This window comes from Stenella coeruleoalba (assembly GCF_951394435.1).
Source record: "Stenella coeruleoalba genome assembly, chromosome: 3".
Classification (NCBI taxonomy): Eukaryota; Metazoa; Chordata; class Mammalia; order Artiodactyla; family Delphinidae; genus Stenella; species Stenella coeruleoalba.
Window position 1 is genome coordinate 130,735,538 of NC_137148.1, and position 27,645 is coordinate 130,763,182.

Here is a 27,645-nt window from a genome sequence, read left to right on the forward strand (position 1 = left end):
GTAGGTTGTCTTTTCACTTTGTTGATGGTTTCTTTTGCTGTATAGGAGATTTGTAGTATGATGTAGTCCAACTTGTTTACTTTTTTTTTTTTTTTTTGCTTGTGCTTTAGGTCATATCCAAAAAATCATAACCAAGATCCATCTCAGGGTGCTTTATTCCTATCTTTTCTTCTAGGATTTTCATGATTTTGGTTCTTATATTTAAATCTTTAATCTATTTTGAATTAGTATTTGTGAGTAGTGTAAGTTAGGGGTCCACTTTCATTATTTTATATGCAAATATCCCATTATGCTAGTACAATTTATTGAAGAGACTGTCTTTTCTTCATTGACTATTCTTGGCTCCCTTGTCAAATATTAGTTGACCTTATATGCTTAGGTTTATTTCTGGGCCCTTGATTCTGTTCCATTGGTTTATTTATCTGCTTTTATGCCAGTCTGTTTTTATGTTTTGATGACTATAACTTTATAGGATAGCTTGAAATCAGGAAGTGTGATGCCTTGTTTTTCTCTCTCGGGATTTATTAGGCTATTCAGAATCTTTTGTGGTTCCATATACATTTTAGCACTGTTTTTTCCTACTTCTGTAAAAAATGCCATTGGAATTTTGAAAGGGATTGCATTGACTCAATAGATGGCTTTCAGTAGTATTGACATTTTAACCATATTAATTCCTCCATGCCATGAAGATGGTATACCTTTCCATTTATTAGTGTCTTTTTTGATTTTTTTCATCAATGTCTTATAGTTTTCAGAGTGGCGATCTTTCACCTCTTGGGCTAAAGTTATTCCTATACATTTTATTGTTTTTCATGCTATTGTAAATGAGATTGATTTCCTTATTTCTTTCTCAGAAAATTTATTATCATTATATAGAAATGCTACTGAGTTTTGTGTGTTGGTTTTGTATCCTGCAACTTTACTGAAATTGTTTATTAGATCTAATGGTTTTTTGGTTGAGTCTTTACACTTTTCTATATATAAAATCATGTCATCTGCAAATAGAGACAATTTCACTTTTTTCTTCTCAATTCTGATAACTTTTATTTCTTTATCTTGCCTGATTGCTGTATCTAGGACTTTTAGTACTGTGTTGAATAGGAGAGGTGAAAATGGGCATCCTTATCTTTGTCCTGATCTTAGAGGAAAAGCTTTCTACCTTTCACTCCTGAGTATGATGTTAGCTGTGAGCTTGTTATATATCGCCTTTATTATGTAGAGGTATATTCCTTCTATGCCTAATTTGTTAAAGGTTTCTATCATGAATGAATGTTGAATTTTGTCAAATGCTTTTCTGTATCTATTGAGAATATCATATGATTTTTTTTTTTTTTGTGGTACGCGGGCCTCTCACTGTTGTGGCCTCTCCCGCTGTGGAGCACAGGCTCCGGATGTGCAGGCCCAGTGGCCATGGCTCACGGGCCCAGCCGCTCCGCGGCATGTGGGATCTTCCCGGACCGGGGCACGAACCCGTGTCCCCTGCATCGGCAGGCAGACTCCCAGCCACTGCGCCACCAGGGAAGCCTCATATGATTCTTTTCTATCATTCTATTAATGTGTCTTTTCATGTTGATTGATTTATATATGTTGAACCATCCTTACATCCCAGGGATAAATCCCACTTAGTTGTGGTGAATGATCCTTTTAATGTGCTGCTGACTTTGGTTGTCTAGTGTTTTATTGAGAATTTTGGCATCTTTATTCATCAGGGATATTGGCCTGTAGTTTTAGTTTCTAGTAGTGTTTTTTTCGCCCCGCCACCGCCCCCCCCCCTGGTTTTGGTATTAGGATGATGCTGGCCTCATAAAAGAATTTTGAGTGTTCCCTCTTCTTTGACTTTTTTGAAAGAGTTTGAGGAGAATTGGTGATAATTCTTTGTAAATATTTGGTAAAATTCACCAGTGAAGTCAGAAAGTGATTTTTTAATAATGGAATATGTATTTCAGTATGTACATCCATAGGCATAATTATACTAGAAGACATAAGAAAGTAAATGCTTGCATCTATAAGGGGAATTGCCAGGAATATGTGAATGACAAATGCAGATTTATACACATTTGTGCTTTGAGAAGAGACTCAAATACTCAAGCAGCATTGCTACTGGTGACATTATATCCTGAAATGTTGTTGGTATGTTCAGGATAAAAAAGTACATGCTTCCTTCAGTTTATAAGGTATTTGTATTTCTGGGAAATTTAGGAGTTATTAAAACTTCATTTAAAAATATTGTGTTATGATGCAAAAATGGATTTAGGTTCTAGGCTCAGAAAATTATAGCAGCATTTTATCTAAATGAATGTCTACTGAGACATTAGAAAGTCATGTAGGATGAATGGCAGCTCTTTGGTGTGTGGACCATCTTGTGTGAAACAGAAAGCCCAGCAGTCCTGGATTCCAGCTTCTCGATGTCAGGAGGGAGTTTCTGTCATTGTCACTAACAAAAAACATGCCAACAGAGTTCCAGAACTGCCCAAAGGGTTGGCTAGCTCCACGGTTCCCTCAGAGAGCCCTTGCCCAATGACATCTGGGTCCTATCTTCTCTAGTTCTGTCTCCTACCAGTCCTCCCCTGCTCACATGCTCCAAACTCATCGCGTTCTTTCTCTCTCTTAAAATAAGTAGTTGAATTTATATTTTCTACATCTTGGGCAGTTGTGCTACCAAATTTGCCTTGTTTTTGAGGTGTCAGCTTGAATGTCACTTTTTCAGAGAAGCAATCACGGAGCACACTGGCTCCAATTGTATCTCCATCTGCATCACTATTCTTTTACCCTGTTACATTTTCTTTGTAGTTTGATAGCACTTAATACTGCCTGAAAAGAAAAACGTTTTATTAATTTATGTGCTTGTAGTCTATTCCCTTTTCCCATTAAAATATAAGCCCTAGGAAGGCAGGAACTCTTGTCTGCTACCAGCTATATTCTAAGTGGCTAGGACAATGTCTGGTACATATTATTTCTTTAATAAGCTAGTAACTTGTCCCTTGCTCCCCTCAAAACAAACTCCAAGCTGTTTCACATGACACTTGAGGTCTCTCAACATCTTGCTCAGCTTATATTTCTCCATTCTTTACTCCTATCACTCACTAGTCTTTTTTTTTTTACATCTTTATTGGAGTATAATTGCTTTACAATGGTGTGTTAGTTTCTGCTTTATAACAAAGTGAATCAGTTATACATATACATATGTTCCCATATCTCTTCCCTCTTGCGTCTCCCTCCCTCACACCCTCCCTATCCCACCCCTCCAGGGGGTCACAAAGCACCGAGCTGATCTCCCTGTGCTATGCGGCTGCTTCCAACTAGCTATCTACCTTACGTTTGGTAGTGTATAAATGTCCATGCCTCTCTCTCGCTTTGTCACAGCTTACCCTTCCCCCTCCGCATATCCTCAAGTCCATTCTCTAGTAGGTCTGTGTCTTTGTTCCTGTCTTACCCTTAGGTTCTTCATGACATTTTTTTCCCTTAAATTCCATATATATATGTTAGCATACGGAATTTGTCTCTCTCTTTCTGATATGCTTCACTCTGTATGACAGACTCTAGGTCTATCCACCTCATTACAAATAGCTCAATTTCGTTTCTTTTTGTGGCTGAGTAATATTCCATTGTATATATGTGCCACATCTTCTTTATTCATTCATCCGATGATGGACACTTAGGTTGTTTCCATCTCCGGGCTATTGTAAATAGAGCTGCAATGAACATTTGGTACATGATTCTTTTTGAATTATGGTTTTCTCAGGGTATATGCCCAGTAGTGGGATTGCTGGGTCATATGGTAGTTCTATTTTTAGTTTTTTAAGGAACCTCCATACTGTTCTCCACAGTGGCTGTATCAATTTACATTCCCACCAGCAGTGCAAGAGGGTTCCCTTTTCTCCACACCCTCTCCAGCATTTATTGTTTCTAGATTTTTTGATGATGCCCATTCTGACTGGTGTGAGATGATATCTCATTGTAGTTTTGATTTGCATTTCTCTAATGATTAATGATGTTGAGCATTCTTTCATGTGTTTGTTGGCAGTCTGTATATCTTCTTTGGAGAAATGTCTATTTAGGTTTTCTGCCCATTTTTGGATTGGGTTGTTTATTTTTTTGTTATTGATCTGCATGAGCTGCTTATAAATTTTGGAGATTAATCCTTTGTCAGTTGCTTCATTTGCAAATATTTTCTCCCATTATAAGGGTTGTCTTTTGGTCTTGTTTATGGTTTCCTTTGCTGTGCAAAAGCTTTGAAGTTTCATTATGTCCCATTTGTTTATTTTTGTTTTTATTTCCATTTCTCTAGGAGGTGAGTCAAAAAGGATCTTGCTGTGATTTATGTCATAGAGTGTTCTGCCTATGTTTTCCTCTAAGAGTTTGATAGTTTCTGGCCTTACATTTAGGTCTTTAATCCATTTTGAGCTTATTTTTGTGTATGGTGTTAGGGAGTGATCTAATCTCATACTTTTAGATGTAGCTGTCCAGTTTTCCCAGCATGACTTATTGAAGAGGCTGTCCTTTCTCCACTGTACATTCCTGCCTCCTTTATCAAAGATAAAGTGACCATATGTGCGTGGGTTTATCTCTGGGCTTTCTATCCTGTTCCATTGACCTATCTTTCTGTTTTTGTGCCAGTACCATACTGTATTGATTACTGTAGCTTTGTAGTATAGTCTGAAGTCAGGGAGCCTGATTCCTCCAGCTCTGTTTTTCGTTCTTGAGATTGCTTTGGCTATTCGGGGTCTTTTGTGTGTCTATACAAATTGTGAAATTTTTTGTTGTAGTTCTGTGAAAAATGCCAGTGGTAGTTTGATAGGGATTTCATTGAATCTGTAGATTGCTTTGGGTAATAGAGTCATTTTCACAATATTGATTCTTCCATTCCAAGAACATGGTATATCTCTCCATCTATTTGTATCATCTTTAATTTCCTTCATCAGTGTCTTATAATTTTCTGCATATAGGTCTTTTGTCTCCTTAGGTAGGTTTATTCCTAGATACTTTATTCTTTTTGTTGCAGTGGTAAATGGGAGTGTTTTCTTGATTTCACTTTCAGATTTTTCATGATTAGTGTATAGGAATGCCAGAGATTTCTGTGCATTAATTTTGTATCCTGCTACTTTACCAAATTCATTGATTAGCTCTAGTAGTTTTCTGGTAGCATCTTTAGGATTCTCTATGTATAGTATCATGTCATCTGCAAACAGTGACAGCTTTACTTCTTCTTTTCCAATTTGGATTCCTTTTATTTCCTTTTCTTCTCTGATTGCTGTGGCTAAAACTTCCAAAACTATGTTGAATAATAGTGGTGAGAGTGGGCAACCTTGTCTTGTTCCTGATCTTAGTGGAAATGCTTTCAGTTTTTCACCATTGAGGATGATGTTGGCTGTGGGTGTGTCATATATGGCCTTTATTATGTTGCGGTAAGTTCCCTCTATGCCTACTTTCTGCAGGGTTTTTATCATAAATAGGTCTTGAATTTTGTCGAAAGCTTTCTCTGCATCTATTGAGATGATCATATGGTTTTTCTCCTTCAATTTGTTAATATGGTGTATCACGTTGATTGATTTGTGTATATTGAAGAATCCTTGCATTCCTGGAATAAACCCCACTTGATCATGGTGTATGATCCTTTCAATGTGCTGTTGGATTCTGTTTGCTGGTATTTTGTTGAGGATTTTTGCATCTATGTTCATCAGTGATATTGGCCTGTAGTTTTCTTTCTTTGTGACATCCTTGTCTGGTTTTGGTATCAGGGTGATGGTGGCCTCGTAGAATGAGTTTGGGAGTGTTCCTCCCTCTGCTGTATTTTGGAAGAGTTTGAGAAGGATAGGTGTTAGCTCTTCTCTATATGTTTGATAGAATTCGCCTGTGAAGCCATCTGGTCCTGGGCTTTTGTTTGTTGCAAGATTTTTATCACAGTTTCAATTTCAGTGCTTGTGATTGGTCTGTTCATATTTTGTATTTCTTCCTGATTCAGTCTTGGTAGGTTGTGCATTTCTAAGAATTTGTCCATTTCTTCCAGGTTGTCCATTTTATTGGCATAGAGTTGCTTGTAGTAATCTCTCATGATCTTTTGTATTTCTGCAGTGTCAGTTGTTACTTCTCCTTTTTCATTTCTAATTCTATTGATTTGAGTCTTCTCCCTTTTTTTCTTGATGAGTCTGGCTAATGGTTTATCAATTTTATCTTCTTAAAGAACCAGCTTTTAGTTTTATTGATCTTTGCTATTTCCTTTATTTCTTTTTCATTTATTTCTGATCTGATTTTTATGATTTCTTTCCTTCTGCTAACTTTGGGGTTCTTTGTTGTTCTGTCTCTAATTGCTTTAGGTGCAAGGTTAGGTTGTTTATTTGAGATGTTTCCTGTTTCATAAGGTAGGATTGTATTGCTATAAACTTCCCTCTTAGAACTGCTTTTGCTGCATCTCATAGATTTTGGGTCGTTGTGTCTCCATTGTCACTTCTTTCTAGGTATTTTTTTATTTCCTCTTTGATTTTTTCAGTGATCACTTCGTTATTAAGTAGTGTATTGTTTAGCCTCCATGTGTTTGTATTTTTTACAGATCTTTTCCTGTAATTGATATCTAGTCTCATAGCGTTGTGGTCGGAAAAGATACTTGATACAATTTCAATTTTCTTAAATTTACCAGGGCTTGATTTGTGACCCAAGATATGATCTATCCTGGAGAATGTTCCATGAGCACTTGAGAAAAATGTGTATTCTGTTGTTTTTGGAGGGAATGTCCTATAAATATCAATTAAGTCCATCTTGTTTAACGTATCATTTAAACCTTGTGTCTCCTTATTTATTTTCATTTTGGATGATCTGTCCATTGGTGAAAGTGGGGTGATAAAGTCCCCTACTATGAATGTGTTACTGTCGATGTCCCCTTTTATGGCTGTTAGTATTTGCCTGATGTATTGAGGTGCTCTTATGTTGGGTGCATAAATATTTACAATTGTTATATCTTCTTCTTGGATCGATCCCTTGATCATTATGTAGTGTCCTTCTTTGTCTCTTGTAATAGTCTTTATTTTAAAGTCTATTTTGTCTGGTATGAGAATTGCTACTCCAGCTTTCTTTTGGTTTCCATTTGCATGAAATATCTTTTTACATCCCCTCACTTTCAGTCTGTATGTGTCTCTAGGTCTGAAGTGGGTCTCTTGTAGACAGCAAATATATGGGTCTTGTTTTTGTATCCATTCAGCCAATCTGTGTCTTTTGGTGGGAGCATTTAGTCCATTTACCTTTAAGGTAATTATCGATATGTATGTTCCTATTCCCATTTTCTTAATTGTTTTGGGTTCGTTATTGTAGGTCTTATCCTTCTCTGGTGTTTCTTGCCTAGATAAGTTCCTTTAGCAGTTGTTGTAAAGCTGGTTTGGTGGTGCTGAACTCTCTCAGCTTTTGCTTTTCTGTAAAGGTTTTAATTTCTCCATCAAATCTGAATGAGATCCTTGCTGGGTAGAGTAATCTGGGTTGTAGTGTTTTCTCCTTCATCACTTTAAATATGTCCTGCCAGTCCCTTCTGGCTTGCAGAGTTTCTGCTGAAAGATCAGCTTTTAAACTTATGGGGATTCCCTTGTGTGTTATTTGTTGTTTTCCCCTTGCTGCTTTTAATATGTTTTCTTTGTATTTAATTTTTGACAGTTTGATTAATATGTGTCTTGGTGTATTTCTTCTTGGATTTATCCTGTATGGGACTCTCTGTGCTTCCTGGACTTGATTAACTATCTCCTTTCCCATATTAGGGAAGTTTTCAACTATAATCTCTTCAAATATTTTCTCAGTTCCTTTCTTTTTCCCTTCTTCTTCTGGAACCCCTATAATTCGATTGTTGGTGCGTTTGATGTTTTCCCAGAGGTCTCTGAGACTGTCCTCAGTTCTTTTCATTCTTTTTTCTTTATTCTGCTCTGCAGTAGTTATTTCCACTATTTTATCTTCCAGGTCACTTATCCGTTCTTCTGCCTCAGTTATTCTGCTATTGATCCCATCTAGAGTATTTTTAATTTCATTTATTGTGTTGTTCATCGTTGTTTGTTTCACCTTTAGTTCTTCTAGGTCCTTGTTAAATGTTTCTTGCATTTTCTCTATTCCTTTTCCAAGATTTTGGATCATCTTTACTATCATTATTCTGAATTCTTTTTCAGGTAGACTGCCTATTTCCTCTTCATTTGTTAGGTCTGGTGGGTTTTTATCTTGCTCCTTCATCTGCTGTGTGTTTTTCTGTCTTCTCATTTTGCTTTTCTTACTGTGTTTGGGGTCTCCTTTTTGCAGGCTGCAGGAGGTTCATAGTTCCCGTTGTTTCTGGTGTCTGCCTCCAGTGGCTAAGGTTGGTTCAGTGGGTTGTGTATGCTTCCTGGTGGAGGGGACTAGTGCCTGTGTTCTGGTGGATGAGGCTGGATCTTGTCTTTCTGGTGGGCAGGTCCATGTCTGGTGGTGTGTTTTGGGGTGTCCGTAGACTTATTATGATTTTAGGCAGCCTCTCTGCTAATGGGTGGGGTTGTGTTCTTGTCTTGCTAGTTGTTTGGCATAGGATGTCCAGCACTGTAGCTTGCTGGTCGTTGAGTGAAGCTGGGTGCTGGTGTTGAGATGGAGACCTCTGGTAGATTTTCACCGTTCGATATTATGTGGAGCTGGGAGGTCTCTTGTGGACCAGTGTCCTGAAGTTGGCTCTCCCTCCTCAGAGGCACAGCACTGACTCCTGGATGCTGCACCACGATCCTTTCATCCACACGGCTCAGAATAAAAGGGAGAAAAAGTAGAAAGAAAGAATTAGTAGAAGTAGAAAGAGAGAAAGAAAGAAAGGAGGGAGGGTGGGAGGGAGGAAGGAAGGAAGGAAAAAAAGAAAGGAGAGAAAGTAAAATAAAATAAAGTAAGATAAAATATAATAAAGTTATTAAAATAATTATTAAGAGAAAAAAATTAAAAAGAGAAAAAAACAAAAAAACGGACGGATAGAACCCTAGGACAAATGGTGGAAGCAAAGGTATACAGACAAAATCTCACCCAGAAGCATACACATACACACTCACAAAAAGAGGAAAAGGGAAAAAAATAATAAATCTTGCTCTCAAAGTCCACCTCCTTAATTTGGGATGATTCGTTGTCTATTCATGTATTCCACAGATGCAGCAGGGTACATCAAGTTGATTGTGGCGCTTTGAATCTGCTGCTTCTGAGGCTACTGGGAGAGATATCCCTTTCTCTTCATTGTTCTCAGAGCTCCCAGGGGCTCAGCTTTGGATTTGGCCCCGCCTCTGCGTGTAGGTCGCCGGAGGGCGTCTGTTCTTCGCTCATGCAGGATGGGGTTAAAGGAGCCGCTGATTCAGGGGCTCTGGCTCACTCAGGCCGGGGGGAGGGGCGAGCCTGCGGCGTAAGCGGCCGGCGTGACGTTGTACCAGCGTGAGGCGCACCGTGCGTTCTCTCGGAGGAGTTGACCCTGGATCCCGGGAACCTGGCAGTGGCGGGCTGCACAGGCTCCCCGGAAGGGTGTGTGGACAGTGACCTGTGCTCGCACACAGGCTTCTTGGTGGCGGCAGCAGCAGCCTTAGCGTCTCATGCCCGTCTCTGGGGTCCGCGCTTTTAGCTGCGGCTCGCGCCCGTCTCTGGAGCTCATTTAAGCAGCGCTCTTAATCCCCTCTCCTCGCGAACCAGGAAACAAAGAGGTAAGAAAAAGTCTCTTGCCTCTTCGGCAGGTCCAGACTTTTCCCCAGACTCCCTCCCGGCTAGCTGTGGTGCACTAACCCCCTGCAGGCTGTGTTCACACCGCCAACCCCAGTCCTCTCCCGGCGCTCAGACCGAAGCCCGAGCCTCAGCTCCCAGCCCCGCCCGCCCCGGCGGGTGAGCAGACCATCCTCTCAGGCTGGTGAGTGCCGGTTGGCACCGATCTTCTGTGCGGGAATCTCTCCGCTTTGACCTCAGCACCCCTGTGGCTGTGCTCTACTCCGCGGCTCCGAAGCTTTCCCCCTCCACCACCCGCAGTCTCCGCCCGCGAAGGGGCTTCTAGTGTATGGAGACCTTTCCTTCTTCACAGCTCCCTCCCACTGGTGCAGGTCCTGTCCCTATCCTTTTGTCTCTGTTTATTCTTTTTTCTTTTGCCCCACCCAGGTACGTGGGGGGTTTCTTGCCTTTTGGGAGGTCTGAGGTCTTCTGCCAGCGTTCAGTAGGTGTTCTGTAGGAGTTATTCCACGTGTAGATGTATTTCTGGTGTATCTGTGGGGAGGAAGGTGATGTCCGCGTCTTAATCTTCCACCATCTTCTCGGAAGCCTCTAATCTTTCTTTTTAAATATAGTTTCTCAAATATGCCATGCCATTTACTGTTTCATTCCTTTGCATGTTGTGTTTCCTCTTCCTGGAATTGAGCTAAGATGAGACTCCCTCAATTTCCTCCTCCCTCCCATTCTTTGGAGGATTACACACCCTTCCTTTGGATACACCCTTTCCATAGTTGGCCCTGCAACTATGCTTATACAGGAGATCACATTTGTTGGTGTATGCTTCTCTTTCCAACTATACTTTGAGCTTATTGAGAGCAGAGACCACTTCTTAATCATGTTTATATGCCCAGTGATCAGTATGGTACCTGACATAGAATAAGTCATAGAATTCTATTTCGTTATGTCAGAGTTGGATTATCATCTCAGCTACTTGAGAACATTTGGAATCTCAACTCTGTCATTGATTTCATTGATTTTCCCCAGTATCATATCAACTATAAATTTGTTAAATATGCGCAAATGGTAGAGACTTCACAGGGGCACATATATATGTAGGTTAATCCCTTGAAATTGCAGTGACAGAATGCTTTTAAATCACTTTGTTGTTATTGATATTTCCTGAGTATGGGGTGCTGGTCACATTTCTAAACTTTCTGTGCATTTTCTCATTGAAACCTTCAGCAACTCAGTGGTAAGCGTTACTTCGTTACTTAGAGTAAACTTGACCAGGTCACTGCTGGTAAGTAGAAGAACATAATTAACCTTAATGTATGTGACCCCAGAGCCCAAGATTTTAACCACTATGCTAGGTCTTTTCTATGCCATTTCTGTATTTCTTAGACTCAACCATCCTTGTATCTGGCTGGAGAAGAGTTAATAGAGATATTTTAAAGTTAATCCTATTTAATCAGGATAAAGAAGTTTTCAGTCCCTCCTCCCCACAAACAAGACCATACTCTTTTGTTAATTATTGCTTTTTCTCCTCCTTTCTTTCTGTCAGGGAAGCTCAGTTTATTATGGGTCATTGTGGATGCAACTAAGTTAATGACAATTGATGTTCATCCCCTGCTCCTCCTGTTAGTGGCTCTGTATCAGCATTCACTCCCCTTGCAGTGGGCATGCCCCTCTCCATCACTTTTCTTCTATCAGCCGAGGTTTTGCCTCACCCAGTGAACTTCTATTCACTCTGAATAGCTATTCAACATAATTCCTCACTGTCCAAAGCTGCAAGTTCATCATGCACCTGGACCCGGTGTCCTTGTTAACCACAGTAATTGCTCACCACTCATGAGCTGTGAAAAATAGAGATGACTGTTCTCATCACTCAGGTTGCTCACCATCTGAGGGAGGTTGCTAGGAGTGTTAGGATTCACATAAGAGGGACCGTGGGGCTAGCAGTGGAACACCCACCAGAACTGCAAGTTTTGGATCTCTGCTTGTGATTCCTATTTTCCTGAGTTGGCAAATTGGTTCGGACTGCTACTCCGTGGCTCTTGTTTGTTCACAACTTCCCTGGGAGCTCCCCCGAGTGTAATCTGAAACCAGCCCCCATACATGGAGGGCAGGGAGAAACCAAAGAAAGAGGCAGGCCACTCCAGGTTTGTAGGTGGCAGGGTTAATGAACAAGGGAATGAATTTACGAGGCTTGTCATGGGTGGCTGCAAGATGAGTAGTTTTCTGCACCTATCAGTCAAATCTTAAAAGTTTACGTAGAGGACTTAACTGGGTTCAGTTACACACAAAGTCCAGATGATCTCAACAGCACATGACTATCTCCAGGCTGTGTCCTTGGCAGCTTCTGGCATGGAGAAGGCAAGTGAAGCACACATGCCAAGAACGGGTGTAGTGGGTGAGGAGCCACTGATGCCCAGGTCCAGCTTGTGCGTCAAACCAGCAGTCACATCTTCTTCTTCTTTTTTTTAAATTAATTAATTAATTAATTTATTTATTGGCTGTGTTGGGTCTTTGTTGCTGCGCACAGGCTTTCTCTAGTTGCAGCGAGCAGTGGCTACGCTTCGTTGCGGTGCACGGGCTTCTCATTGTGGTGGCTTCTCTTATTGCGGAGCACGGGCTCTAGGCGCACAGGTTTCAGTAGTTGTGGCTCGCAGGCTCTAGAGTGCAGGCTCAGTAGTTGCGGTGCACGGGCTTAGTTGCTCTGGGGCACGTAGGATCTTCCCAAACCAGGGCTCGAACTGGGGTCCCCTGCATTGGCAGGCAGATTCTTAACCGCTGCATCATCAGGGAAGCCCTGTCACATCTTCATGATGATGTCTGCCAACATGTTCGCATCTCCATCTCCAGGGTTTCTGAGGCTGAAGCTTCCATAGAGGGGTTCCTCCCTCCCAGGCCTCTCCTTCCTTGCCTCCAGTGCTCCATCTTGGTATCCAGCCTGCACTCTGTGGGCATCGTCCAATGCGCTTCCTGGCCAGGCCATGAACTTTCATCCCGAAGCTTCACTAAAGGCATTTGTCTTATAGTGGAATTATTTTGATAGCAATAAACCAGAAACCAATCCATCTGGCTTAATTTGAGAGGAATTTATCATAAGGAGTGAGGGGTACGTCTTTGAACCCAAGGCTTAAAGATTTGACCATCCTTCAGGAGGGACATACTGGACTTGGAAGGCCACTGGATGCCAAGGCAGATATTCTGTTAATCTTATTCCCTCTCTAGTTCCACATACACTGCCCTCTACACATATACTCTACATTTTGCTTTTCAGTCTTGCTTTGCTGATCACCTCTGTCAGCTCAGTCATGGTGCACAGACCATAAATGTCTTTCCCAAAGCAGCAACCTCAGTTTACATGTCCTGAGCAGTGTGGGATTTGCAGTTAACTGAATATTCTTTCTGAATTCCCATTCCATATTCTCCTCTCACTGCACTCCAAATTCTCTTCTATTACACACGCCCCACTCTCTGTCTCTTCTCCCAGATTTTTGCATATCAAGGTGTCAGCCCAACAAACGGCCCCACATTCATCAAAATCCATCCTCTTAGAAGATAGCTGTTTTAACTTACCAAAACCAACATTTTTATTGTTATTATAACGTTTCAAAAGTCTTAAAAAATTGCCTGTGTCATAAGCTCATTATTTTAAGGCAGAATGGTTGCCCTGGGTATTGTTGAAAGCCATTCTTTTCTCTGAATATTCCTGTCTTCTTCTCTTCTCCCTCCCTCCCTTTTTAGAGGGAGAGAGAGAGGGAGAGGGAGAGGGAGAAGGAAAGGGAAAGGGAATACGAATGAACAAATACAGCTCAAACCAACAACAAGGGAAGTCCTCTGAGAGAAATCAAAGCCTGGGGATGCTGTAGTGGATTTTTTCCTCTACTTAGCACCCATTTTATACTTCTCCCACTTTGGTGAACTCCCTCCCCAGCTTTCTTTTGGGTAGTCATCTCTTCTTCCTTATTCATATAGCTTCTGGGTGGGACTGTCAATAAGTTGCCTTCCTCTTCCCAGCCAAAGCGTCAGCGAGTGACCCAAACAAAGGCAAATGGATTGATTCTCATTTTGGGGACTTTAAATATTGAGTTCAGTGATTCCAGCAAGAAGAGGTGCTCAGAGCCGCTGCTTTGTGGTGTTGTCACCCCGACTGTTGATCAGATCCTGCTGATTGGATCCCTGCTTCCTTTTTTTCTTCTAAGATTGGCAATTTAGTAGTTTCTTTAATTCTTTAAGTGACCCTATACACTCCCAGTAAAACTGTTTTTCTCAAGGTAGGCAGAGCCACTTCTGTTGTTTGTTAATAAAATAACACAAGCAAAGACCCAGCTGATATAGAGACTATATTATAGAAATTCTTGATTCCATAGATTTTATCTTGCATGATCCTCTGGACATGGTTTCTCTGTTACACTCGCACTGGGGTGCTGAGAATTGAATGGGCAAGTATAGTGGCTCAGGGCCTTGTTTATTTCAGGCAGAATTAACAGAGTGTTGTAATGGAAATGGAGTCATATATGTTCATGGTTGTATTACAAAGTTTGGTCTGGGTTCCAGAGATAGATATCCCAGGTAAAGTTTAATTAACAGCAACTCAAAATCAATCCAACTTTGAATGTGCTGCAACTTGAATCTCACAGCTTGGCTCCTTTTCCTTGTTTCATTAGCAAAGATTTTTCATTATCTGTGGGAATAGAGTAATACATATATTTATAATGTACAGGACAGTATACAATAGGAAGGGGATTCTGAATTAGTTTGGCAGGTGAGGGATGCAAACAGGGAAATCTTTCAATGGCTTGGAAACAACATAGTCCCCATCACACCTGGGTGACTTCCTGTGGTTGTACAGGTAAGCCCTGTTTTCTCTCTCTCTCTTTGTCTCTCTCGCCTCTCTCCCTTTCTTCTTCTCCCCCATCCTCCCCTCTCCCCTCTCTTCTCTTACCCATGTGCATACCTTATACAAGTTTTCTATTCTGTTTATATCTAATATTGAGCAGCATCTTTCTCTCCTGTGATTAAAAGCAAGGACTTTAGGATAAGACAGCAGAAAGATTTCATTTCACCTCTGTCACTTTCTAGCTGTGTGACCAAAGACAAGTACTTTTTTAAAGGCCCAGTGTTCTCATCGTCAAAGTGAAAAGAATAAAAGTCTTCATATGTGGGTTAGAAGGAAAGAACTCGACATAGTGACTGGCCCATGGTGGGTGCTTTATCTATTTCTATTATTGTTATTTCCTTCCATAAAAGAAGAAAATTCCTCCTCACTCATTCTCAGCATGTACTTGTTACACTTACCTTTGCCTCACTGCATTCAACTGTCTTCTCATTGTGTTCAAGCCCCTCCCTTCCCTTGCCCCATAGTAATGGTCCCCAGAGGGAAATATTATGGAATCTCATTCCTAGGAGTATTTTAGTAACAATGGAGAAATGTTAGCACTTAGGAGAATCCTGGTGAATTTCCCTTTACACTAGGGAAACATAATTTTAGATTATTTTAGTAATTTCTTCACAGCCTATTGCCTTTTTCAGTGTCTCACTTCCCATGGTCTTTTCAGAATTCAGGTAAATTTCCAGATAAAAGCTATAAAGAAAAATATGGATACTAGATGTTGCAACCCAGGGTCAAACCTCACTCAGAATCTTGGAACAAGTTGTAAGTACAAACAAGATTTTTGAAACTGAGCCCACTGTGGAGGAGAATATCTCTGTGTTTTATTACAACAACAAAAAATGAGTTCACGTTCAGTGATCAGACTTGTTGAGAATGCTTTGTAGAAATAATTTTTTCTCCTGCAATAAAGGATATTAACATTTGTGTGTGCGGAGTCTTTTTGAAAAATAGGTTCATTTAAAGGATATCTCTCACTTCCCTTAAATGTCCTGTTGTTGGTATATTTGATGTCGGTGTTGAGAAAACTTTTATTCTTTTAAGCCCAGCAATATGTGAGAAATACTGTTTTTCTAGCTAAGACAGTCTCAACTTGGCTGTTTTCCTAGACTCCTGATTCTGCTTTAAGATGTGTACTCTAGATTATGGCCAACATGCGTGCATATTTCTTACAGATGCGTTAAACTTGGGGGCTTATCAATAGTTGGACTTGAAAGTATGGTGGCTCTAATGGGAAAACCTTGCTTTGCTGAACCATTAATGCTCAAGGTTTAAGTGTAAAAGCCCAACTGTGTCTAATCCACTCCCTATCACCATTTCCAACAGGAGCTTGGAACATCTCAAAGTCAGGAGCTAAGCGGAGGCAGGGCTCTAGTGATTTAAGAGGCTAAAGAGATTTTCTCTCTGAGTCAAAATTTTTCTCATACTGCTGTGAGATTTGACACTGGAGTGCAGCATTCCAATCCCTGTTTAATACAGGGACTTTGAAGGTAACCTCATTGTCTGTCTTGGTTCTCTTTCTTTCTTATGGTGTTTGACAATAAATTCTGCCTCATGGTACCCCAGGCAAACTGACTGATCACCCTCCTCAAATAATGATTGATGATCCAGTTCTCTAGAAGTTTGCATTCAGATCTGTTTCACAACAAAATGCATTTCTGTGACATGTGTAATCCTCTGTAAGCTTGACTAGAGAGCTTGGTTTCTGTTTTCCCTGGGATTTGTGTGTATGTGTGTGAGGGGGTAGGGGATATAATTTATCTTACTTTGAAGATGAGAGAGAAACATTGAGGAGACTGAACAGTGTTAGGAGGCAGAAATAAAACTAAGGAAACATGATATAGAGAAATAAATGGGGAAAATAAATTTAAATAACGGGAAGGGGAGAGAAAAGGAAAGCAAGATTTTTTCACTTTTATGGCAAAACGTAGGTCAAATTAAAAGAAAATCTCAACTTGTGTTTAAAATATTGTCTTAGCATAAAAGAGTGAAAATGTTCCGAGGTAAATAAAGGGGACCGTGTAAGCCCTCTGTTCCTCTCTCTCCCCACCACCCTTATTGCACTCCCAGGGATAATCACTATTAATGTGACCTGTGTTCTTTCACTTCCTGTTGGGTGATCTTGGGAAGGCCACTGAACTCTCCAAGCCTTGGTTCCCACATCTGTAAAGTGGGAATAATACAAACTAATCATCTCACAGCCTTATTGAGAGGACTTAAAGGTATATGTCTTTGGTATATATGTATGGCACAAAGTAAGAGCTCAGTGAACATTGGGCATTATTTTTGTAGGCACATACAAACACATGTATTTTCTAAAAAATAAAAAAGGCATCTCATCATGTATACTGTGATAAAAATTACTATTTTTAATATAATGACATGTGAGAAACATTAAAAATGATTGCTGTATATTATTCTATTTAAATGCATGCATACAATCCCATTACAGTTAATGATGTTTTCTTCAGTTTGCCTCATTCTTTTTATGCCTTCTCCATCCATACAAGCCATCTTGAGGAAATCCACGTAAAAGCTTAAATGTGTATGCATATATTTTCCTTCATGCTCATATATATCATAGACAAAAGCATATATGCATATTCATATGGAGATTTTGTCATAGATTTACAAAAATAAGATTAAAGTATGCAAATAGATTTTTATAAGAGTTGCAAATTATAAAACATCTTTTCCTGAGCCTTTCTCTACTAATAGAGTCTGGAAAGCTTAAAATTTGAATTACAGCAGATGGCCTTGTTGCTGGGGATGGGTTAGGCAAGAGTGCCCGTGCTCATCAGCTATACCCAAGGAGAAGCTTGTTGCAACGTTTCTAGGAGAGTTTTAGTTCCTGATAAATAGGATAAATTTGGTTTTACTAGCTTTAATTTTTTTTTCCTTCATCCTTCTTGGGAAGTGGAAATGATATCTGATAGGACAATACCATCTTTGGGCCATGATGCGACAAGTGTGAGGACGAGAGCCAGAATCTTAATGGTGGCATCTTAAGAATCTGGGTGCCCGATAACATTTTGAGTGGCTGAATTAGTGCCAGCAACGGCTGATCCCCGGATTTCTAAAATAAACCACTATCTGTTTAATCCATGATCATCAGGTTTTCTTTTCTTTACAGTTAAACACATGCTAAACGGATACACACACTTCTCTGCATTTCGTTTTTGTCACTCAAAGAAATCTCATTGAAATTCTAATTGATTATTTATCATGGCGGCACACTGTTTCATGATGTGAACTATTGTAACTGATTCAACCTTCTCCAAATAATAATTATTATTTATATCCAGTAGTTCTTTTTTTTGGTCTTGTTGTGTTTTTTGGTCACTTCAAACCATGTGGCATCAACAGCTACATATCTTTATATACTGAGACTTTTATTTTTATGGAATAAATTTCCCAAAGTGGAATTGCTATGTATATATATATTTAAATTTAATAATTATTGCCAGAATGTATTCCAACAAAGCCAGTAACAATTTACATCTTACCAGCAACAAGCCAGAATGATCCTGTTTTCCCCACACCCACACTGGCAATAGTTGTTATTCAACTTTTGCTAGTCTGTTGTTTATAAAATCATAACTTACTGTTGAATTTGTTCACATTTTCCTTCCTACTAGTGATTTTAAGCTCTTTTCCGTATTATGTCGGCTATTCGGATTTGTCCTCTGTGAATTTCTATTCATAACCTCACCTATTTTTCTCTTGAGGAGACTCCTTGTTAATTCAAAAGAGCATTTTTATATTATAGGTACTAAATTTCCATCCACAGCATTGGACTGTTGTATTTTGCTATAAATATTTAAACTTTTATAGGGTAACTATGGTTTTTAAAACACCTTATTTTCTAGTCATAAATAAGAGAATCTGCTTTACCATGAAATTATAATTATGAATTATAATATGAAGTCACCTAATTTTTTTTGCGGGATTTCTATTTTTCTTTCTTTCCCCCACCCACTCCATACTATCTTTACTTAGTATTATGTAAGATAGGGTTCCATTTTGTTTTCCTCCTGATGGATGGCCCTTACGTCAAGATGATTTTAAAGAATCCATCCTTTCCCCTCTGAAATGAAATATCAATTTGTCATACATTACATTCTCATGTATATTATTTCTTAAGTCAACCATGGTATTTTATATTGGTGACAATATTATCCATTCCCTCTAGGTTTTCAAATATATTGTCATATATTTGCCTGTAATATTTCTTCTGTTGTAATTCTTTTTATCTCTTCTTTGCCTCTGGTTGGGTTTCCCTTTTAATTCCTAATCATTTATGTATGTGTGCATGTGTTTATTTCTTCCTGAGATGAGCTTATTTATTTTTCCTATGAATTCTTTTTTTCATTTTTATCAAATCCTTTCATCCATATGAATTTCAGCTTCCTGTTTTATTTTGTTGGTGGTGGTGGTTTTGTTTGTTGTTTTTTTTTTTAGTTTATCAAAGATGAATTCTAAGTTCCTCTATTTTTCATCTTTCTTCTTTAATGATAAAAATATTAAAGATAGGTATTTTTTTTCCCAGTAGAGTTTTTAATTTGTGCTCTAGCTTTTAGTGTAAAGTTTATTTTTTAGTTTATAATTTCCTTCTGGTCTAAGGGCTAACCAGAAATTTTTATCAAATATTATAAATATTTGAAATGATTTATCAAAGCATATAGCCTATGTAATTATAAGCTTTATTTAATTACATAGATTATTTTGGAATTTAAAATGTTTTCTTTGTGGAAAGCATAAATTTGGTTTTCGGAAATATTGTATAGCATTTAAGATGTATACTAATTCCCCACTCAAGGGATGTAAGGTTCTCTGTATATCTCTTAAATCATTGTTTTTCATGTTTTAAAACTTTATTTAGACATGTTACACAAAATAAACTGTACATATTTAAAATGTACAATTTCATGAGCTTTTAAAGATATATCATCACCACCACAATCAAGATACTGGCAAATTCCATCACTCTCAAAAATTTTCTTCCTTTGGAATCATGTTTCTTTCCATTCCCATCCACAGACAGCCACTGATCTGTTTTCTGTCGCTAGAATTGTATATAAATGGAATTTTATATAAATGAACTGATAGAGTATGTACTCTTTTTTTAATCTGGATTCCTTCATGTAGAATAATAAATTTGAGGTTCAGTCATGTTGTTACTTGTGTCACCTGTTTGTTACTTTTTATTGTTGAGGAATGTTCCATTGGATGGAAAAATCAAGTTTTATTTATCTTCTCATCTGTTGAAAGACACCATGGTTGTCTCCTTACAATAAATTGGCTATGAACATTCATATACAATGTTTTATGTGAACATATTTTCACTTCTCTTAGGTAAATATCTAGAAGTAGACTGGCTGGGTTGTGTAGTAGGTTTATGTTTAACTGTTCAAGATACTATCAAACTGATAACCCTAGTGGTTGTACCCTTTTCCGTCCCTGCTGGCAGTTATGAGAGTGTTGTTCGTCCCACATCTTCGTCAACACTTGGTATGGTCAGGCTCTTTCTCATTGTGATTTTAATTTACGTTTCCTTCATGATCAGTGATGTTGAGCTTCCTTTCATATGTGTTTTAGCCTTAGTATATATTCTTTTGGAAGAATTGATTCAAATCTTTGTCCATAAATTTTTGGGTTATTTGTTGTATTATCAAAATGTAAGAGCTCTTTCTGTATTCTTCTTACAAGTCCTTTGCTTGACATCTGTGTAGAAAATATATTCTTCTAGTCTGTAGGTTGACGTTTTGTTTTCTTAATGGTGAATTTCAAAGAGAAAAAGGCTCTAATTAAAAAAAAAACCCTGCTGGGGAGGGGAAATTTCCCCCACTACCCCTCTTGAGTTCTTGTGGCCCAACTAATAATAAAAATGACATAAAATTAACAGGAAAAAAATCAGTTTAATTTCATGTGAATGGGAGATCATAAAATGATGCTCAGAGTGTGACCAAAAGCAAGCAGGTTTTATATTTTTTTACACAAAGAAACAATAAATTTGTGAGGAATTGACAGGACAGAGAAACTTAGGAATTTAAACGGTTGGGGCTTGGGTAGTAAATTAGTAACTAAGAAGTAACAAGTTGAATTTCCTACCTCTGGTGATAAGGATGTCTTTCTACCTTATAGGAAGGGCACCTTCCACATGGGAGATTTATTTCATACTTTCAGGGAGACAAAGAGGAGGGTCAAAATGTCCCTCTTGCATCAGCTGTTTCTTAAGTAACTTTAATTCAAAATAATCAATATGCCACTGAGGTGTATTTGAGGGCAGCCTGTCCTGGGCCCCAACTATATCAATTTTTCTTTTTATAGACTGTGCATTTTATGTTTTATTTAGGAAAACTTTACCTTACTGAAAGGGACAGGTTTTCTTCAGTGTATATTTTTAGAACAGTTTTAGCCTTTACCTTTAGGTCTACAATCCATTTCAAGTTAATTATTTTGTGTGGTGTCAGATAATGGCTGATTTTTTTTTTTTTTTTTTCTAAATAGATATAGAGTTGTTCCAGTATCAGTTGTTGAAAAGTTTATCATTTCCCCATTGAATTCCTTAAGCAGTTTTGTCAAAAAATACCCACTTCCGGCTTCCCCATGCCAACAATCTCCAGCTAGAGCATACCTAAAACCTTCCCTTTTTTCTACTATAAAACAACTCTTGCCTGCGTTTGAGTTTCTGCCAAATGCAAGTTGTGGTGGCTGACTCCTTTGCAAGCTCAATAAATAGGCTTTGCTTGTTCTCATTTGGGTGTTCTCCACTTAGTTTCACATAAAATAGATCTACATAATGTAGATCTTCCAAATTTGATCTTATTAAAATTTGCATTGCTTGTTCTAAAGTGTTTGCATTTCTATGTAAATTTTAGAATCAGCTTTTCAATCTCTACTAGAAGCCTGTTGGAATTTCAACTGGGAATGCATTGAATTTATAGATCTTCTGTCTTTTGCTTTATTTTTGTCTCTCTTCTCTCTGTTCTTTTTTCTGGAGATCCTTTTATATGTATGTTAAATCTCTCATATACATCTTCCGGTTTATTATCAGGTTTTCTCCCTCATGATTTTTATCTGTTTATGTATTTCTTAACACTCTGAGATTTTTTTTTCATGCCACTAAATCAAGTTTAAACAGTGACCTTGAACATTGTCTCTCTAAACTCATCTACTGATCAGTTTATTTGGAAACCGTGTCTTTTATCTCTGTAAAGATCTTTGGGCCAAGGTGAGTGCAAAGTGGGGGAGAGTGTATACAGATGTTCCTAATTTTCTTTTTCTTCAAATTGTTATCTGTCTCTAACAGAATCTCTCAAAGCCTGGTTCTGTGTTCCCTTTGTTTTGATTGTTTTTCCTCTCTTGGGCTGCTCTGCCCCTTGAGGTGTTATTTATTTGAAGTAAAAATCCCTGCTCCCCTGTCTCTTGTACTTTACTAGTCTGAAGGGTAGGATTACTTCATTTACCTCTAAAAACTTGTTCTAGATGTTTGGAGTTTGGGGGCTCAGGGTGGGCCACCCCCCAAATATGCTGCAGTGCCATATTGATTGTTTTGAATTAAATTTCTTAAGAAATGGCCAATGCAAGAGGACACGCTGACCCTCCTTCCTGTCTACCTGGACTCAGGAAATAAACTTCCTATGTGAAAGGTGCCTTCCCTGTACCTAGAGGTAGAAGGACACCCTTATCACCAAAGATAGGTGAGAAATGTATAAACAAATTTTACTGCTTCTTTAATTCATTACTTCAAGCCCAAATGCTTTTGAGATTCTTCACTAATTAAGCATCCAAAGCCCAATTTTCTTTGTCCTGTCAATTCCTTACACATGTATTCTTTGTCTCAAAAGTATAAAAGCTGCCTGCTTTGGCCACTTCTTAGGTCCTATTTATATGAGACCTCTGTGTGCATGAATTAAATTTTTTTTCTCCTGTTAATCTCTCTTGTGTCAGTTTAATTATTAGACCAGCCAAAAGAACTCAAGAAGGACAAGGGTGGAATTGCCCGCTCCGTGACAGGGACCTGGGAGGTCTGGTACATATTGGGGCCTCTGTTGATCTGTCCCCTGGATCCACTGGTCTCTTCAAAATGAGACACATTTTGGGGGAGGGATCCTTGCTCCAGGCTTTCTGACAGTGGTCTCCGTATGTCTTCCCAGTCCATGAGAAAGAAAGCTCCTCACTGGTTCTCTTCCCCAGGACTCCCACAGATTTTCACTCAGTTACCAGAAGCCCTAGGCTTTGATTGAAAAGAGAAAGATTTGAATTGGGATGAAGAGTAAAGGAATTGCTTTCAAGTCACTGTCTTTTCAGAATCCCCTATGGGCATCATTTCAGGTCAGTACCTAGAGTACTGTCTCTTTTTAAGTGCTACAGGGAAATAGAGTCAATTTTAGATTGGAATGCAACTTAAAGGTCATCTAGTCCAATGACTACTCGTTTGTGTGTGTGTGCGTGTGTGCGTGTTTCTCAACTTTATTATATTTTAATTCCAATGACTACTCTTATGAGCCCTTTTCGTATGAACGGTGTTTGACAAAGAGTGGTCCCAATGTCCTTAAAGATTTCTAGGAATTCTGAGCTTGCTATTACTGTTGGAGTATTCCTTCTTAAACCAAACCCAAATATGTCTCTCTTTGGATTCATATTCTCTGCCTTTTCTTTTCCTTGGGATTCTACAGAGGTTACTCACATCTTCCCTGGAGTTGAAGAACCTATTTGTTCTCCTCTTTGGTCATTTTCCTGCTCATTATCATTGCTATAGTTTCAAGGGGAGGGAAAAAACATTTGTAAACTACTCAGCTTTGTAACCCCTTGGACTCTCACATAAATTGTGATAAGGGAGGAGATTAAAGCAGTTCACTAAAGTGAAGATTTTAGATTCATCTTTTCTTCCTGGATTATATTAACACACTCTATTGTCTTCCTTTCACTCCACTTATTTTTTCTAACATGAAATGAGCTTCACAGTTTTTCCTGATTATAAAAATGATTCAAGCTTATTGGGGTCAAAAATGAATAGAATAGGGCTTCCCTGGTGGTGCAGTGGTTGAGAGTTCTCCTGATGATGCAGGGGACACAGATTCGTGCCCCGGTCCGGGAAGATCCCACATGCTGTGGAGCGGCTAGGCCCGTGAGCCATGGCCGCCGAGCCTGCGCGTCCGGAGCCTGTGCTCTGCAACGGGAGAGGCCGCGACAGTGAGAGGCCCGCATACCGCAAAAAAAAAAAAAAAAAGAATAGAATACGACTTCCCTGGTGGCACAGTGGTTAAGAATCCACCTGCTATTGCAGGGGACATGGGTTCCATCCTTGGCCTGGGAAGATCCCATGTCCCGCGGAGCAACTAAGCCCGTGTGCCACAACTACTGAGCCTGTGCTCTAGAGCCTGCGAGCCACAACTACTGAAACCCACGCACCTAGCGCCTGTTCTCCGCAACAAGAGAAGCCACCGCAGTGAGAAGCCTGTGCACCTCTATGAAGAGTAGCCCCCACTCACCACAACTAGAGAAAGCCAGCGCACAGCAACGAAGACCCAATGCAGCCAAAAATAAATAAGATAAATAAATTTATTTTTAAAATGAATAGAATAAAATATAAATAAGAAACTAAAAAGAAAGATCCAAACCTCAATATCCTCAAATGACCCCTTCTCTAAATATTTCTCTGTGTGCCTGTAATTTTATGTGGTGTTATATTACACGTGTTATTTTGTAATCTCTCCTTTCACTTAACAAGATGCCATGAATTTAGACTATAGCATTTTTAGCACCTATATGTAGTTTCTTTGTATAGATGAACTATAATTTGTTTAGCAAGTACCGTGTTGTGAATATTTTAGGTTGTTTCTAGGTTTTCAATTCACTCTATAAGAACAAACTAACATTTCTCTGAACCTCTTTGTACTCTTGTCTGACTAACCCCTTAAATTACTGTCATTGAGAACCACAAGGTCATAGAGCATATCCCTTTGAAATTTTTATGCATATTGCCCAACTATCTTCCAGAAAGGGAGCATTAATTTACATGTTCACCAGAAATGCCAACATTGGGTATTGTCAATCTATTTCAGCCTGGTCAATCAGAAGACTGAAGTTACCTCTCTTTTTAAAATCTTAAGTTACTTTTTTCTGATTATTATAGTTTTTGTATTCTTCCAGATAAAATTTCAAAGAGCTTTGCCAAGTTATAGAAAAATCCTGTTGGGATTAATACAATATAATAATATACTAGGGGTTAATTGGTTTTCCTCATATACATCTTGTAACCTCTTTTAAATTTTTATTTCTAGGTATTTTTACATATGGTGTAGTTGCTATTGTGAATAGAGGCTTTTCCCACTATATGTAATGTTTCTATGGCAAGAGAAAGTTTATCTTTCTTATAATTCTAAAAACTAATATGTACCTTCGTAGAAAATTTGCACAGTATAGGAAAAGCATGAAGAAGAAGAAAACTGCGTATAATCTCACTGCTTAGAGAAAAACCTCTGTCATTATTCTTTTTAATTAATTTTTATTGGAGTATAGTAGGTTTACAATGTTGTGTTAGTTTCTCCTGTACAGCAAAGTGAATCAGCTATACATATACATATATCCATTGTTTTTTAGATACTTTTCCCATACAGGTCATTACAGGGTATTGAGTAGAGCTCCCTATGCTATACAGTAGGTTATCTATTTTATATATAGTTGTGTGTATATATCAATCCCAATATCCCAATCTATCCCTCCCCATTTCCCCCCGGTAACCCCAAGTTTGTTCTCCACATCTGTAACTTCATTTCTGTTCTTCAAACAAGTTCATTTGTACCATACTTTTAGATTTCACAAATAAGCAATATCATATAATATGTGTCTTTCTCTGTCTGATTTACTTCATTCAGTATGACAGTCTCTAGGTCCATCCATGTTGCTGCAGATGGCACTAATTTTTCTTTTTTATGGCTGAGTATTCCATTGTATATATGTACCACATCTTTATCCACTCATTTGTTGGCGGACATTTAGTTTGTTTCTATGGCTTGTCTATTGTAAATAGTGCTGCTATGAATGTTGGGGTGCATGTATCTTTTCGAATTATGGTTTTCTCTGGATATGTGCCCAGGAGTGGGATTGCTGGATCATATGGTAGCTATTTTTTAGTTTTTTAAGGAACCTCCATACTGTTCTCCATAGTGGCTATACCAGTTTACATTCCCACCAACAGTGTAGGAGGGTTCCCTTGTCTCCACACCCTCTCTAGCACTTATTGTTTGTAGATTTTTTGATGATGGCCATTCTGACTGGTGTGAGGTGATACCTCATTGTAGTTTTGATTTGCATTTCTCTAATAATTAGTGATGTTAAGCACGTTTTCATGTGCTTTTTGGCCATCTGCATATCTTCTTTAGAGAAATGTCTATTCAGATCTTCTACCCATTTTTTGATTGGGTTCTTTGTTTTTTTTTTGGTATTGAGCTGCATGAGCTGTTTGTATATTTTGGAGATTAATACCTTGTTGGTCACTTCATTTGCAAATATTATCTCCCATTCTGTGGGTTGTCTTCATTTTGTCTATGGTTTCCTTTGCTGTGCAAAAACTTTTAATTTAATTAGGTCCCCTTTGTTTATTTTTGTTTTAATTTTCATTACTCTAGGAGATGTATCAAAAAAGATCTTGCTATGATATGTGTCAAAGAGTGTTCTGCCTATGTTTTCCTCTAAGAGTTTTATAGTGTCCAGTCTTACATTTAAGTCATTAATCCATTTTGAGTTTATTTTCATGCATGATGTTAGAGAATGTTCTAATTTCATTCTTTTATATGTGACTGTCCAGTTTTCCCAGCACCACTTATTGAAGAGGCTGTCTTTTCTCCATTGTATATTCTTGCCTCTTTTGTCATTGATTAGGTGACTGTAGGTGTGTGGGTTTATCTCTGGGCTTCTCTTCTGTTCCATTGATCTATATTTCTGTTTTTGTGCCAGTACCATACTGTCTTGATTACTGTAGCTTTGTAGTATCATTTGAAGTCAGGGAGCCTGATTCCTCCAGCTCCGTTTTTCTTTCTCAAGATTGCTTTGGCTGTTGGGGGTCTTTTGTGTTTCCATACAAATTGTAAAATTTTTTGTTCTAGTTCTGTGAAAAATGCTATTGGTAATTTGATAGGGATTGCATTGAATCTGAAGATTACTTTGGGTAGTATAGTCATTTTCACAATGTTGATTCTTCAATTCCAAGAACATGGTATATCTTTCCATCTGTTTGTATCATCTTTAATTTCTTTCATCAGTGTCTTATAGTTTTCTGCATACAGGTCTTTTGTCTCCCTAGGTAGGTTTATTTCTAGGCATTTTATTCTTTTTGTTGCCATGGTAAATGGGAATGTTTCCTTAATTTCTCTTTCAGATTTTTCATCTTTAGTGTATAGGAATGCAAGAGATTTCTGTGCATTAATTTTGTACCCTGCTACTTTACCAAATTCATTGATTAGCTGTAGTAGTTTTCTGGTAGTATCGCTAGGATATTCTTTATAGTATCTCCAGGATAGATAAGATGACATGTATAGTATCATGTCATCTGCAAACAGTGACAGTTTAATTCTTCTTTTCCAATTTGGATTCCTTTTATTTCTTTTTCTTCTCTGACTGCCGTGGCTAGGACTTCCAAAACTATGTTGAATGAAAGTGGTGAGAGTAGACATCCTTGTCTCATTCCTGATCTTAGAGGAAATGCTTTCAGTTTTTCACCATTGAGATTGATGTTTGCTGTAGGTTTGTCATATATGGCCTTTATTATGCTGAGGTAGGTTCCCTCTGTGCCCACTTTCTGAAGAGTTTTTATCGTAAATGAGTGTTGAATTTTGTCAAAGGCTTTTTCTGCATCTATTGAGATGATCATATGGTTTTTATTCTTCAATTTGTTAATATGGTGTATCACATTTATTGATTTACATATACTGAAGAATCCTTGCATCCCTGGGATAAATCCCACTTAATCATGCTGTATGATCCTTTTAATGTGTTGTTGGATTCAGTTTGCTAGTATTTTGTTGAGGATTTTTGTGAATATGTTCATCAGTGATATTGGCCTGTAATCTTTTTTTGTGATATCTTTGTCTGGTTTT

General features: G+C 38.4%; 1 protein-coding gene across 18 annotated transcripts in view; it reads left to right on the top strand.

Annotated features, from left to right (window-relative positions):
* SGCD (sarcoglycan delta) overlaps window positions 1-27,645 on the top strand; it is a 1,717,585-nt gene that overhangs the window by 440,457 nt on the left and 1,249,483 nt on the right. For 2 of the 18 annotated variants that reach the window (XM_079916688.1, XM_079916689.1), the window contains exon 1: window positions 9,513-9,653. The exons of the other annotated variants lie outside the window; for them this stretch is intronic. The gene's annotated coding sequence lies outside the window, so the exon portion shown is untranslated. Of the gene's footprint in view, window positions 1-9,512; window positions 9,654-27,645 lie in introns of those variants that run through there. 18 annotated transcript variants of the gene reach the window in all.